At 33.1% G+C, this 12,724-nt stretch overlaps 1 protein-coding gene across 1 annotated transcript in view; it reads right to left on the bottom strand.

Moving 5' to 3' along the window:
• LOC106786234 (hypermethylated in cancer 2 protein-like) overlaps positions 1 to 7,495 on the bottom strand; it is a 12,877-nt gene extending 5,382 nt beyond the window's left edge. The window contains exon 1 of the mRNA XM_014747388.1: positions 2,911 to 7,495. The gene's annotated coding sequence lies outside the window, so the exon portion shown is untranslated. The remainder of the gene's footprint in view (positions 1 to 2,910) is intronic.
• Positions 7,496 to 12,724: the final 5,229 nt, after the last annotated feature.

Below are 12,724 nucleotides of genomic sequence, written 5' to 3'. Positions count from 1 at the left end.
TTTTTTTTTTTTTTTTTTTTTTTTTTTCTATTAAAATCTCGATCGAAATAATTTTTTATTTTATACCATCGAAAAATGTATTAGAAATACATTTTTTTTTTGTTTTGTTTTGTTTTGTTTTATGACAAATTTCAATTAAAATAATGAATATATGATATGGTTCGTTTGGGAGTAAACATAAAAACGATTAAAAAATATTGTTCGTATGCAGAAATATACATATATTTGTATATATGTAAATATTTTGTTTCCCTGCATGTTGATATTTCTGATAATTGGACAGACGACATTACGACAAAGTAATTTATTCCAAAGATAATTTATCCCTCTCTCTCTCTCTCTCTCTCTTTAAGATAATTTAGACATGGAAAACGATGATAGAACCCAACGGCAGAGTATATTCAATCGAACGAATCCCGTTTAAAGCAATTTGAGGTTCCCGTTTTGGTGAGTTGGATGGGTGACGTCATTAAACACGTTTATAGGTGCGAATCGAACTTTAATCATACGTCCCGTATGGGTACGTTTTACTACGAAACACAAGGGAAAAGAAAGAGAGAGGTAAAAATATGGAAGACAACAAATTCTTTTCGCGTTGTTAACTATTCCCCCACCCCCTCCTCCCTACCCATTTTTCCTATTTCTTTCCCTCCCACCCTTTCTTTCTTTCTTTCTTTCTTTCTTTCTTTCTTTCTTTCTTTCTTTCTTTCTTTCCCGTGCATGGGCAAATATTTGCCCAGACTAAAAACACGAAACGCAAATGGACGAATAAGAGATAGATAAAAAAAAAAATTGAGATAGATATATATATATATATATATAGAGAGAGAGAGAGAGAGAATTACATCTCTATATATTTACCGCGAATAATATACTTGAACATTTTCCGCTTTTAAAAGGATTTTTCTTTCCCCCCCCGCCCCGCCCCGTGCTTCATTTAACACAGTAATAAACGATAATGCACTTTAAAATCCTTCTCCAATCTTTCTCATATTAATTTAATTTCTACGCTTGGCGAGATACGATAATCCATTTAAATATACGCAACCGAAATGACGATTTGTATAAACGAACGTATATATCGAGAAAGAGAATATAGGATATAATCGTTACGTAAAGATCAAATATAACCTTTATCTATCCTATCGAAGTAAAATCATTTATCTAGATAAATCATTTTCGTCAGGAGGCAGGAACGTGTTCGTATTTTAAACCTAATTATTTATATTATGAACATTTGTCGTATATATAAAAATAATAAAGAGTACAAGAAAAATTATTGAATCGTTATTTCACGTATATATTATTATTATATATATGTGTGTCTGTTTGTGTGTGTGTGTGTGTGTGAAAGAAAATATTTTCGATACGATGTTTGATTATAATTTTAAAAAGATATTAATTCAATTTTAAATATCGTTACTTGTCGTTTCGATGATCTTAGAATTAAACAAACCAACAAAACACAAGTGTCTAACAATAAGAAGCGTTTCTCCCCCCACCCTCTAAACGCGTTATAAATAATTAGATTAACGTTAAAAATTATTCGAAAAATTTGTGGTCAACCGGTTCAAACCGATCGTATTTTTGTGCGTGCATGAAATTCCGTGCCTGCCGAAACTTGAATTCTTTCTTTCGTTTTTCTTTTTTTTTTGTCAGCACGACAAAATCTGGTAATAAAGACGAGAAGGTAATGGGGAAGGTAAAGGAAGGTGAGGTGGGCAGGGGGGTGTGTGGGATAAGAGGAAAGGTGAAAGGAGATGAGATAAAAAGATAAAAAGAGACACGGTCCTACCAAAATGAACGAGTAATTAAACGGTGACCAGTGGGACCGGCTATGAAAAGTCGGATTGAATCAAATTTTAATTGAAATTAGTTTTATTTTTCTTCTTTCGTAATCTCTCTTTTCTTCTTTTTCTTCTTCTTTTCGCGCCCAGAATCGAGGTAGAAAAAAAAAAACATGGAAGTTTCTTTACTCAACTGGTGCTTTGATCAATGACGAAAAAGATAGGAGGAGGAGGGGCGGTTGTGGGAATAGGGTTTGATCCTAAATTGAAGTATTTTCTTAAAGGATCCTAATTACTTTTACATTACGACACTTTAACGGTCCTCTTTATTTCTTTTTTTTTTTTTCTTTTTTCTTTCACATCCCCTGTTCTAATTTTACGACGATAAAAAAAATAATCCTTTTTCTAATATATTTCTCTTTTATTTATTCTTTCTTTTTCTTCTTTTTTTTTCAAGTAGTAAAAACTCAACTTTAACGCGTGGAAATTAATTAAAGTGTAAATATATGTGTGTTGAATGTTAATCGTAAATGATGATGAAATATAAATAAATGCGTTGATGTGTTTGTGAGTGTTCGTGTAAATTGGATTAATCTTTTTATCGAGTCAGTATTTTCTAATTTTGAAAATGTTTTAGTTAATATTTTTTTATTTATATAAATAAATCGTCAGCATTTATAATAAAATTTATTCACGGTGTGTAAATCATTACCAAACTTTTTTTTTCATCAATCCCCTATTTTATATAAATACCGACAAATTATTATTTCTAACTAACAACATATATATATATATATATATATTTTTTTTTTTTGTCTGCGCCTAAAAGCATTTATTTTTCTCCAAAAATATTTGTAATTAATTAATTAATCAAAAAAAAAAAAAATACTGACTCGAATAACAACAATAATAATAATAATAATAATAGTAATAAATGTTTATAAAACTCGATCGATCGGATGAAAAAAATTCGATCGATCTAATTTACAATAATTAATAATTAAATCAACATTATAAAAGGAAAAATCTGTCGATAAAAATGAAAATGAAATAAATGAATGAAACAAAAAAGAAAAAAAAAAAAAAGAAAATAAAAACAATCGAAATGGAAGGATTGACAGACCTGTGGATATCCTCCGATCGAAGGAATCCCTCGAATCTCGTTGTCCTCTCCATTCCAGTGTTTCTTTATTTTTTTTTTTCTAATTATCTTCAAGTAGTTTAAGAAAGAAACAAAAAAAAAGGAAGTAATCCGTCGGATTGGAGGAGAATCATTGAAAAAAAAAAAAGAAATAGATCTCTTCGAATAAATCGTACGAAAAATATTCGTATCGATTTCTTGTTTTTTTTTTCTTCAATAATTTCAATCGGATCACATTATTCCGGAAATCCTTATTTTAGGATCTTCCGGCGTGGCAGAGATAAAAATGACGAATCTTCGATTGACGATTATTTTCGTTAAACGCAATGTGTTTGTTTGTTATATTATAATCGATTTTCTTCAAAATTATTTTTATTAAAATCGTGTGCAACAACAAATGCAACAACAACAATCGGATCGCGGGAGGACGGGCTGAATAATAATAATAACAATAATAATTCTCGATTTCGATATTATTCTTCGATAATCGAGTTTAAAAGGTTAGTTAATATAATATAATATAGATCGAATAAAATAACAATAGTAGATAAAGACATAGAGAAATAGAGAGAGAGAGAGAAAATATGAAATCGATACACTTGAATGTATTTTGTATCGTCTTCAAGAAGAAATGTTTTCCTACAATTGGACGGCTTGAAAAGGTATCTTCTTCTCGCAAGATGGCAAATTATTTTTTGATCGTTCTTACATATTTGTATTTGTTTTTTTCTTTTTTTTTTTTTTTTAAAACGATCGAAACAGGTGTAAATATCGATAGAATAATATCAACACCACGTGTACGTTCATTTCGTTCATAGTATTGCATAGATGTTGGTTTAATCGTCAACACAAACACGTCAACAGTATAATCTGTGACTCGTGTCCTTGCGTAATTTCACATTGATTCTTCTTCCCAATTGTCAATAGGGTTATCATCAATTTTTTCCTTCGGACATTCGTGGAATTAAATTCTTTGATATTGTGTTTTGTCCTGTCTTCCTTCGTTCGGAAAAGAATAAAATAAATATCCTTTTATCCTTTGTGTTGTCACATATACGGTACGTATACGTAAAATACATCGAGGGAAGAGTTTTTAATAGATGATTTTTGATTGATGGAAAATTTATAACTTAATCGATGACGAATTAATATATTCAAAGCCAATACTATTATTTTGAATTATTTTATATATTTTGATATAACTTTTGGAATTGGCAATCAACGATTAATCATTGGGGGGGAATTCATCCCTCTTTAAATATATTTTTCTTTTTCATTTAATATAATACGTTTGAAAAATATGATAATCAAATGATATTATTATCAACGGTTCCTTCTTTTATTTTTAGTTTATTTTTTAGATTTTAGGTATGGTGTGACAAAAGGATGGGGTTCGATTTAAATTTAACATATAACTTGTACATTTGTCAAGTATATGGAGAGGGGCGGAGGAGAGGGGGGAGGGAGGGGGGGGTCACAGGAATGGGGATTTTTCTTTTTTTTGTGGTTATTATTATCCGCAACCAGGAATATATCAGGTATCGATAATGTTTATCGTATTATGATATTCTTTTCTTTTTTTTTCTTCCTTTCTTCTCTTTTGTTTCTTTTCTCTTCGTTTCCTTGGAATTCATGTTTTATCATCGCCGTGGCGTTTTTCATCGCGAATTTTTTTTTTTTTCATCGTATCCATTTACATCGATCTTATCGACGAAAAACGTTGATTAACATCTCTCTCTCTCTCACTCTCTTTCTCTCTCGAGCAAAATTTCTTTCAAATCTTCCGAGGAAGTCCTTCGTTGTTTTTACTTTTCTTTTTTTTTTTTTTTCTTTTTTCCTTTTTCCGTCAAAAAATAACATCTTGAAGATGCGATTTGACTCGAACGAAAAATTAACAAAATATATATTTCTTTTTTTTTTTCTTTTTTTAACGTTACATATATATAAAGAAATTATATATTTTAATTTTCAATCGCGACGAGATCAAATTATAAGAGGGTGGTAATCGTTAATACGAAATAAATGTAAAAGAAAATTAATGGAGTCGACAACAACAGCAACAACAAAAATTTTCATACGAGAAAAGAAGAGAATTTGAGAGAATCTGGGAATCGGATTAATAATTTTTCCTATGTGGTGGAAATTTTCTATTGTTTTATATCAAATCGAAATGATCGAATGGACGTATTAATAACCATAACTCGCATATTTATTATATTTCGTATTTTATGGAATACGGATAATATCTTGAAAGCCGTGTTTTATTTTTCCTCTCTCTCCTTTTTTCTTTCTTTTTTTTTTTTTTTTTTTTTTTTTTTTTGCGGTATACACTCGAATGATTCGTGTAATTCATTGAAACACAAATGCGGTAACGCTGATCGATACGAATTATTGATCGAAATTTACGAGGAAGGAAGTTAGATTCTTTTTTTTCTGTCTCTTTTCATATCATCAAGGATTTTTTTTTATTTACGTTTAATTAATAATATGCATTTTTTTCCTTTTTTTTCCTTTTGATAAATATATCTTTGATAATAATTAATTTCCCTGTAATAAATATAATATGAAAATACTCGAATGATTTGAAATATTCTTTTTCAATCAGCGTAACGCATAAATTCTATCAATTTAATATAACGTTGTAAAACAGAAAAATGTAGAAAAGATGTTAAAGGAATTCGATCTCGTCGCGTATATAGGAGAAGTCCCCTTTAACAAAAAAAAATAAAGTAGATATTAAAAATATAAAAATGATATTTCAAAAATATATAGATCAACGTTTTCGTTCAATTTCAACAGTTTAATAAAACAAAATCTCGAGGAATATACTTTGTAATCGATAAAATTGTATAAAACAACAAAAACAAATCTAAAGATTGATTTCAAATGACGATTAGATAGATTTTAAATATAATAAATGAACAATTGATATAATATTACTTGAATTTTTCCTTTTTTCTTTTGCTTCTCCTCATCTTCGGACGAAGAAAATGTAGTCAAGAAAATGCGTTCAGGATGGATCCAATAAATAGATATTTTCGTGATACAACAAATGAATCATTCTCTTTCTCTCATAATAATAATTAAAAAAAAAAAAAAGGCTCGTTATAACAGTCCCGTCCTCGGCGACAAAGAAACCTGGTAAATTTCGTTTACCGGTATAAACAGTGTCGCGCGAAATATATGATTTAAAATAATAATAATAATAATATTATTAAATGACGTATCGAAATCGACGCGCCGTTTTCGCCGTCAATGGCGATGATAATAATCGCGGACGGCAATTTGGCGCATCGTTACCTGGTTTACTGAAATTCGTGAACATGAAACCTCCTCGGCCCCCGGGATTGCCAGAGGCGGCGCACGTTACATTGCAGCTTACAGAAACAGTCCGGAAGTTAATCGGTCGTTTGTTTTCTTCCCCCACGAAGAGATTCCTTCTTCCTTATCCTCTTCTTCCTCTTCCTCTTCTTCTTCCTGTTCCTGTTCCTTTCTTCGTATAATCGACGAAACGAAATCTTCCAGACGTCGAATCTCGATTATTTTCTATCTTCAAGGACGAATCAATTATCAAAACAATTCTTCTCCTTTTATTTTCAATCGTCTTTCACTAGTTTATCAAAACAAAAAAAAAGTTATATTTTACCGAATTCAACGGGGGGGATTAGTGACAGCAACAACACGACGAATAATAATAATAATAATAATCAGTCAACAGTCTTCTTCAAAATTCACACTCTTCTTCTTCCCCTTTTTCTCTCCCTTTCTCTTTTCGGACGAGGACTGAAGGGGGAAATGAGAAAAAGTTAGTGTTAAAGACGTCGACAACCCAACGCGAATATTAATGTATTCCCCGAACGGTAATAATCGGTAAGAGGTGACCTTCAACTTGTCCCGGCCATGATCTCCCGCGCGCGGGGCCGCGCGCGCGCCACGCCACGCCACGTCGGACAACGACGACGAGAAAAGAGAGGGAGGGGTTGCTTCAAATCGAAGTGGATCCCACGAGCCACCACCACCAACTAACGACGACTACGACTACGACGACGACGACGATCAAAATGAGGACGACAACTGGGAAGAGGAAAGGGGTTGCAAAAGATCGATCACGTCTTTTCTTTTTCTTTTTTTTTTGTTTTTTTTGTTTGTTTCTTTGTTACTTTCCTTTTAGTTCCTTCTTCGGAATTTCCTTCCTTCTTGACGATTATTACGATTATTATTACGATTACGATAATACGGATAAAGATTAACGACACAGAAGAAGAATATACGTTGGGATGTAACGCGACACGCAGCAGCAACGACAGCAACAACAGCAACAGCAATAGTAGTAGCAGCAGCAGCAGCAGCAATGTTAATCAGCAACGACTAGAACAACGGCAACGGCAACGGCTACGGCTACGGCACCGGAGGAGAAATCGCAGCGTCGTGCGAACCAGCTTGGCCGCGGAACGCGACTGAGGGAACTAGGGGTGGCACCGACAGAGAGAAGGTGCCGTGGATGCACCTCGACGTGTACGCTGCACGAGCACATCCCCCCTAATGAGTGCACCAGGCATGTGCGAGGGATTTTATGTTCCACCACCGCCTCCTCTCTTCCTCCTCATTCTCCAACCCCTAACTCCATTCCCACCACCACCACCACCACCACCAACGCCAGAACTACTAGTCGAACCACCACCCGAGAATCGCTAGCCACCCCCACCGTGCGATCTCTTTTCGTCATCCTCCTCCTCCTCCACCACCTCCTCCTCCTCCTCCAGCTCCGACTACGTCTCCTCTGCCGCCACCTCTATTCTATTGCAACTCGCGCAACCCCTGTTCTTCCTTACTTACTTACGCTTGCACGTTCCTCCCTACTGTACGACAAAACTCACAATCAGACTTCCACGAGGTATCTGACCGTTAATCGTCGAACCTAAATCCTCGATAAAACATTCGGTTATCATATGTTTTTCTTTTAGGGACCCCTTCTAGAATTCTGACATACATTTGTTATTTTCCTTCATTGTTCATTCCATGTCAATGATACTATATATTATCTAGATGTGAAAACGTAACATCATTTTGCATATCTGTTAAAAAAGGATTTGAAATAATGACAAACTTTTGTCTTTCGAGATAATAATTAGAGAGTTACTTGGATCGGTGGTACCACGGCACCTTCATCGTCACCGTCACCGTCACCGTCATCGTCACCACCACCGTCACCACCGGCAGCACCGCCACCACCGGCAGCGCACCCCATCGACACGCTGGGAGCACCAGCCAGTCCCCGGCAGAAACGGCAAGGGGCGGCTTGTCCCGCGAGCCGGTAATCCTCATCGCGGGTTCGTGGGGCTGTGCCCGGTTTTCACCTCCTCCTGCGTGCCCGCGGACCGTACCCTGCATCCGCTTGCGATTGGTACGCACTAGTCAGCCGCCCGTTACCGACGATCCTCTCCTGCACCTGCACGACCCTCTCTCTACGCACACCTACCTACCCTTCCCCTCTCTTTTTCTTCCAATATCCAACCCCATTTCCATGCCTACCTGTTTACCAATCCACCCACCCACCACCACCACCACCACCATCTTCACCTCCACAAACTCCGCCATCACCAGCTCCACCACCATCAGCTCCACCACTACCATCAGTTCCACCATCATCCAACTATACCATATCATTCTCTTTCACTCACTTTTAACAGCACACTTTTCATTTTTCTACATCTTTATTCCGTTTATATTATCTTAGATTTTTGTTTTAAACCGAAATACCAGTCGATGGGGGTGGTTGGGTGTATCCGTTTATTTCCTTAAAGTTATTCCCCATTTGTTTCAACCTTTTATCCTTTGTACAACCATTTCGCGATTTATTGATTTTTCTATTTCGAAAAAATACCGAATATAATTTGTCTGACGAAGAACTTTTTCTCCCCAAGTATTTTCTTCACCGAAAAAATCTTTAATCGTAACCAACCAAAAGTACGAATCATGATCCGTTGATTCTCGATAAAAAAATATATGAGCCGTTTATTTTGAAAGTGGCATAAGTCACTTTTTTTTTCTTATTGAAAATGAAAAGATACCGTTCAGTTGTAATTAGTGTTGCCATTAACTCGTTTTTTTCTTGAAAAAGTGACTTATGCCACTTTCTAAATAAACGGTTCATATATCCTTCTTCTATTTTAACCAACCATTTCGGGTTCCTGTCACCTCAGTTGCACTTTCGCATTCCATCCTACGTATTTCTGTAACCGAACAACGTTCTCATATTTGACGAAGATCGCTGAGAACGTGGAACAAGGTTTACCTGTAATCCGAACAATCGAGTTCCTTGCGAGTCAACACCAATGACAATGCCCGACCCTTTTCATCAACACCCTCTCCACTAAATTACGATGATCCCTTCGACAAAACAGTGACAGTTATCTTCAAATTATCGCGTTTTATTCTTAACAATCATCCGATTCATTATTTGTCGTGCCATTAAAAAAGAATATTCGTTAACGGGTGGTATCTCGATGATTAATCGAAATTTTCTCGTCACTCAACTTCTTTTTCCAATTTCTTTTTTTTTAAACTAAAAAGTAACGATCTGTAATAATTGGTGGTGGGGGGGGAGGGGGGAAAGGAAAGAAAATAAAAAGAACAAGAAACTCATTTAAAGTTCGTCCGTTTTTACTTTGATATTTTACCTTTCATTTTCTAATGTAAGTTCAAAGTATAAAATAAATTTCCCGAACGTGCCGATATATCGGATGGTGTAAGAAGTAAGAACGGAACAAGTCAAACCCTTAGTATTTTAGATCAAGGTCTCCAACTAGAAATTGTGACGGCACGCGAAGGGTGTTCTAAACTACTAATAACCGAGGGCGTGTGTATTAAGTTCCTCTAATATTAACTCAAGACGAAGGGTGGCAATTTCTAATATATCCGTATACACACACACACACAGAGACTTAATCTCTCTCTCTCTCTCTCTCTCTTTCTCTCTCTTTCTTTTACTTGTGTTGGCGTAATGATTCGCCCCATTACAGCACAATCGTTTAACGTGTTAGTAGACGTTATACTAATTATAAATGTTACGTCGCCTACATTACAAGCCGTATTATACCTTGTAAATCTTTTTATATAGATTTTTCTTGACTTTCCTTTTATCAAACGTTTTTTCAAAGTATACAAATTCTCTTTTGATATCCAACCGTGTACAAGAAATTTTTCTTCTATTTATTTCATTTTTTTTTTACTTCCATTATATATTCTTTACGTTTAAAGCGAAACGACACAACGGAACTCAATGCAACTTAAACTCAAGATACCAAGAAAAGAGAAATAAAATAAAGATGACGAACAATGTCTATAACATTCAACGATAATATTTCTTTTTTATATTCTTCTCATTGTTAGATTATCATGGCGTTGAATGAGATTTAATCCATTAATCTTCCATAAAGAAGATTCGGGAATATTTTCTTGTAGCCGTCGTATTCAATGGATTTTCATCCAGCCTTATTTCTAAAGTGAAAAATCTTTTCTTCACACCGTGCTAAATAACTTAATTCAACCGTTCAGAATATGGTGGTATTTGTAAATTGTACTAAGGGATGAACATAAGCTTCATAATTGTTACAAACGACGGAACGCGAATTCTTTTGATTATTATCGTACGTTTGAATAAATTTACGTTGTTTAACGATATTTTCTTTTCTATCATAAATTTATTTCTACTACAAAAAAAAAAAAAAAAGAGAAGAAAAAGAAGAAGAAGAAGAAGAAGTAGAAGAAGACAGGAAAAAACTATTCTTCCATACTTCCGGGCAAACGTGCCAGACATTTTGAACGAATTTTCTTGTATCTTTCAAATAGATTAAGCAAATGGATGGGAAAAAAATTTTAATATTTTTTTCTCTCGACAATTTGCTTCTGTTTTCTTTCTTTTTTTTTTTTTTTTGCAAACTAAAGAAGAAATCCATTAACGAATCTTGACGAATTTCGCGATTAGATTAGATTCGTTAATGAAAGACGAATTTTTATTTTATCAAGAGGAAAATGTTTCTTTATTATATACCGCGAAATTTGTTTATAACAATAATTTAAATTATAACTTTAATTCAATGAGATAATTCGATGAACATAGAAATTAATAATAAAAATGACATTATTATTATTATACTAAAATTGATAATAATACAGGCAGAGCAATAAAAATCGTTTGTATACTTCGTAATAATAATAATAATAATCTTTAACGAATTATTTATTTGAATATTTTGATATATTCATTTGTTCGCATTTGTTCGCACGAATTGTTCATAATTAGTATGTCCATCTATATATTCGATACACAATTTATTATTAATTTAACGTATAACGGAATACAATCGAGGATTGGTGTCCCGAATTTGAAATTACTGTTATATTAACTGTTGCAATTCGTACAAATCTTTCGTTCTCACGTTTGCAAAGAGAAAACAATTTTTATCTCATTCTATATACAATCAATCGTATAATTATAATAATTATAATTCGCGCAACGAAAGAATTTTTTAACGATTGTGTACAAAATATTCGACGAACTAACCAATTTGTTAGAATAATAATTGAACGAAAAAAAATAACAAACGATAAATTACATTAATTTACAATATTTAAATTTTTATACGTTGACGTGAATTTTATGATTGATAATGTTCACTTACGACTTGTTTTTCTCAACATCAACAATTTTTGTGCAAAGAACTCGAGTTATTTTATTTTTCATTGTTATCATTTATGCTTATTTATTAATCGATATAACGTGAGTATTTTTAATGTGTTAAGATTAATATCTGAGAACAAAATTCTACTTATATATTTCGAGAAATTTTTGTATAACATATGTAATCAACAAAAGTTACAATTATTTCGTCAACAAATTTACTGTAAATTAATTTTATTTTTATCAATATATATTTTGGTGATTAAGAAAAATCGTAACAATTTTCAGCTTAGTAAATAAATGTAATAAAAACAAAAAAATATAATAGAAAAACTAGAAAGAGTGAGAGAAAGAGGAATAAAAAAGAACATAGAAGTTATTGATAAGAGTAAAAAGGGTCGAGTTGGAGAAGGAATACGATCGTAATGATTAAATGAAAAGTTCTTTACATTACAAAAGACTCTTCTCTTTTCTCTATTTTCTCATTTTCTCGATGTTCTTCAATCGCTCTTAAAGTAATTCTTCTACTACCCTGTTTCGAACGTTTCGTATTAAAATATGCATAGCGATTTAAATGTAGCAAAAATAAAAGAGTTTTACCGATGGAATAGGAAAGAACAAAAAAAAAGGAGCAACTTCTGTTATGAAATAATATCATTTTCAAGATTTTTATCTTCGCGTACTTAGACATTCCTTCCTTGCGAATTTTTACATTCCTTCAAACAGTCAGCAATTGCTAATTGAATTCTTTTACTTATTAATATTAAATATTCATTCACACTTTCTATCTCTCTTACTCTTATGTATTTACACCTAAGAGTATAGCAAATTTTATGGAATAAAATGTAAACTGAAGGATGTAGGATTCAAAATAAGCGAACCTTATATTAACGTAATCTCATTTCGATAAATTGATAATAAATCTAAATAAATTAGTATTATCATTAATTACGTTATATTAAATATTTCCTGTTTTCGTCTATAGTAAAATTTATTTTACATTAACGTGTACTGTAATTTATTTGATAAACTTCTCTTATCCCTCTATCTCCCTCTTTTGGTTAAGGCTTTCTAGTTGGTACACGCCCAAACCGTTTCCACCCTGATTTACAC

The sequence above is a fragment of the Polistes canadensis genome, unplaced genomic scaffold, assembly GCF_001313835.1.
Source record: "Polistes canadensis isolate GaletaPanama2010 unplaced genomic scaffold, ASM131383v1 scaffold_69, whole genome shotgun sequence".
Taxonomy (NCBI): domain Eukaryota; kingdom Metazoa; phylum Arthropoda; class Insecta; order Hymenoptera; family Vespidae; genus Polistes; species Polistes canadensis.
Note: the sequence above shows the minus strand (reverse complement) of the source record. Positions and strands in the feature narration are given on the sequence as shown.